The sequence below is a fragment of the Giraffa tippelskirchi genome, chromosome 1, assembly GCF_054371585.1.
Source record: "Giraffa tippelskirchi isolate mGirTip1 chromosome 1, T2T-mGirTip1v1.2.pri, whole genome shotgun sequence".
Classification (NCBI taxonomy): Eukaryota; Metazoa; Chordata; class Mammalia; order Artiodactyla; family Giraffidae; genus Giraffa; species Giraffa tippelskirchi.
The window spans coordinates 21,300,272-21,304,055 of NC_137275.1; positions in this window are offsets into that span (position 1 = coordinate 21,300,272).

The following is a 3,784-nucleotide window of genomic DNA, read 5'->3' on the forward strand; positions in this document are numbered from 1 at the left end:
GCTTCCAGCCGCGGGGGTCCTAAGCGCATCTTGCAGGGCTGGTTCTGGGCTCCGTAGCCCCCGCGCGGCTGCGTGCCTCTGGCGCTGCCCCCCTCGCCGCACCGGGTGGACATAGCCTCGGGGAAGAGAGAGAGGGAGAGGGGGGGAGAGAGAGAGAGAGAGAGGCCACCCGAACGGATCTCGGCGCTGGCACTGGGATATTTATAACGCCAGTGATCTCACTGCTCCGTGCACGCCTGCGAAGCTTCCCCTCACCCGCCGCTTTGTGTACTCTCCGGCCGGTGCGGGGAGGGAGCCTTGCTGTCCCGGGGGCGGGGGTGTGGAGGAGGGAGGAGATGGGAGAGGGCGAATGGGAGGGGAAGCCGGGCGGAGGGAAGCTGCACCCCGACGCCCGGCGCGCGCGCACCCGGGCCACGCACCCCAGCAGTTCTCACGCGCCGCACGGCCACCTCCACTCGAACCAACGCGGCGCCGAATTCAGCCCCGCGCGAGCCCCCGGACTCCTCCAGGGGCCAGCCCCGGGGATGAGGGCTTGAAACGCCTAGTGAGTGAGTTCTCATCCTCTCGCACCTCCGCCGAACGCTGGCGTCCCAGCAACGCGCCCTCGCCTACCCAGGATCCAGTCTCCAAGTTCACTTCCCCGGTGTCCAGCTGACCCGACTGTCACCACCCCCCGCCCCGGGGGTCCCTCGGAACTGCATCCCGAAGGGGATTCATCCCGCCAGGGGGGTGGGGGGCGGATATCCCTCCAGCTGCAAGTGTTGGCCGCCGGGAACCAAACAAGGATTCGCAGCCCAACTTGGGAAGGCTTTGGTGTGGCGCGCTGGGTAGAAGGCTGTGGCCGTTGTTGTGGCTACTGATTTACTAAAGAGCTAAGGAATGGATTTATTCAGTGTTTAGAGAGCCACCTTAAGCTATTAACGCCAGGGCTCGAGCTGCTTTCCTACTGGGAAACTCTCGGTAGCGCTAAACATCCTGCCGCCGAATCGATTTTTCCTTCTGGGCAGCTCCGGGTCTGCGTTCCTGAGGGTGAGCGCACACGCACACCGTGCTCCGAGCCCGGCAAGATAGGCAGGGTCTGGGCACCACCGACGCCTGTGACCAACTGTCCAGTTGTCCTCTCTCGCGCCAGGATCCCCGTGGCAGGAAGGATTAGCTCACGGCCCGCTTCAGCTTACTCAGAGCTGCCACTGACTGAAGGGCCGACCCCATTGAATGATTAATGATGCGCGCTCTGGATTTCAGGAAACCTGAGAACCGAGAATTCTCGTGTAGGCGATGCCCCTACTGTCATTTATCTGAGAAGTATACCTGGCTTACATTCTTGAAATATTTCCGTCTGGAAACATATTTGAAGCTTTAAACTACATTCTAGTACATTATTCACTGTTCAGTTTAATGAAAAGGCTGTGATTTGGCCCGCTAAGCTCCAAGACGGATGGGAAGAGCTTGCTTCCTCTAATATTGAGTCCCACTTAAGGATTCCTATCTTAATAATTAGAAGCCTATAAAGCACTTGTTTGTTTTTCAGGATTGGTAATCTTCCGTGGCTGGAATACAGGCAGCTGTAAACCGAAAGTCGCCTGGACAACTTAGTGAAGCCACTGGGTGGAGGGAGAGAGGGGAAAGAAATGGTGCATCACAAGCAGGTGTGCATGGCCTGGGCACAATACTCTTGACACACTGTACAAGATGCTAAGTTACTTCAGTCGTGTCCAACTCTTTGTGACGCCATGGACTGTAGCCTGCCAGGCTCCTCTGTCCATGGGATTCTCCAGGCAAGAACACTGGAGTGGGTTACCATGCCCTCCTCCAGGGGATCTTCCCAATCCAGGGATCAAACCCAGGTCTCTCACATTGCAGGCAGATTCTTAACTGTCTGAGCCACCAGGGAAACCCTATATAAGATGCCATCCTGGGTTGAACACCTCTTCTCTTTCTGCTGTGCTTGGCTCAAGGTCTGGGCTTCCGGCTTCGCTACCACAGGTAAGCAGACCCTCACAAGGCAATCCTGAAAGTGGACGCTGAGGACAGGTGGCCCCTCACAACAGTCTCCTTGACTGACATTACCTCTCTTCAGGCTGACTGAGTAAGGGGTGCTGAGCCTGGGCACTGTGCCTTCTGCAGGTGATGCCCTCTGACAAAGCTGTCAGGGTTTAAGGCCCATAGGCGGTGCTGAATGCCATCGGTAAGTTTCCCTGCCTGTCATATACCACCTATGTCTCAAGTGACAAAGATTTTCCAAAGCAAATCCAGTTGCTTGTGTCTCCCCCTCCTCTTCCCTGGGAGTCTGGTGAAAAAGCAGAAAAATGACTGACCTTGGATACACCATCAGCCTCCTTTCCAAACCCTAGGGCCAAAACCACTCTGAGGCTGAGCCTCTCAAGCTGAAATTCCCCCTTTTCTTTTCCTCTGTTTTGCAGATTCTCCACCCCCACCCCCAGTGAAACAGCCATTCTTGTATCCCTCTCATCTCCTTCAAGATTCCAGCTAGGGATCAAACTTTTGTCTAGGGATGACCCAGGAAGGCCAAGACACCTGCTCAGGTTTTAGCTCAGCTCCACCTGGAGGGTGGGGAGCTGCCCTTTGACCTCCTCTGAGGTCTGAGAGTGAAACTTCGGGAAAAGTAGAGCATTCACTAAGTGGAGAAGGGTGACCAGTGGAGAAGAGTGGTTTGAGTCTGGCAAACCAGATCCCAGATTCTTTCTCAACTCTCCTGGATGCTGGGTGTTTTTTTGAAGTCGCGCTTAAAACTGAATGAGTATAGTGTGCACGAGTATGTAGAGTGGGTACCACTGAACTTTTAAAGATCTACAAGAGGGCTGAACATGTATTTGGGTCTTTAAACAACAACAACGGCAACTGAACAGTGAAAGAAGACAGCGCTGCGCCTCTCCTCTGCTCTGAACAGCCAAGCCCCCCTCCATCCCTCAGCAGCTCCGCAGATAAAGGGACCAGTCGCCCGCCCGGCGCTCCCAACTGCGCCTGCCCTGGCCCGCGCCTTCCCCGCCTAACCCCGGAAGCAACAGATCCGCTGAGCCTGTGTCCACCACATATCCGAGGTCGAAAAAATTCTCATTTCACGGTCTTGGCTACCCGGTCTCTACTCCTACCAGCTCCACTCAAAAGAGAGTGCAATTCTGTACCGCTTTTTTTTTCTTTCTCGATCATCAAAAGCCTCTTGACTGGAGACGATCCCTCAGTCCATTCACATGCCAATGAGCCTGGTCAAGGTCCCCAGGGCTTAAGCGGAGGCGCCCGCGGCCATTGCGCCATGCTGTTTTTAATTCCTGCGCTCTCCCAGCCTCGGAAGCAAGGTCGGAGAGAAGGTGTATGCTCCTGGCTGCCTGCAGAGAGAAAGCAAACAGTCCTCCAAGGCTAGCTTCCACTCGTCGCCCCTGGAAGGGGCACCGAAAAACTAACCAACAGGTTAATGTGTCCCACCAGTCATCTAGGCATCAGCTGTGTCCCCAGTCCTTGGGGTTTACCTTCCTCAGTTCCTCAACCCCCAGCCTCAGGTTCCGTAGACCCTCCTCCTTAGGCTTACCTTTCCTAGCCCCAGTGCCTGAGTTTCTTTCCAGTCCTCCCCCAAGTTCTGCAAGAGAACCTCGAGGTGAATTTCTCTTAGGCTTTTTTGTAGCTGTACCTATGATCCAGTCACCAGAGGCAGGAGTCAATTGAAAAGCAAGCTATAATGACTTATATCCTCAGATTGGTACTCAAAAGTCTAGGGGGAAAGAGATGAGGATGAAGAGGTCAGGGCCCAAGTTTCCCTTCACCAGAG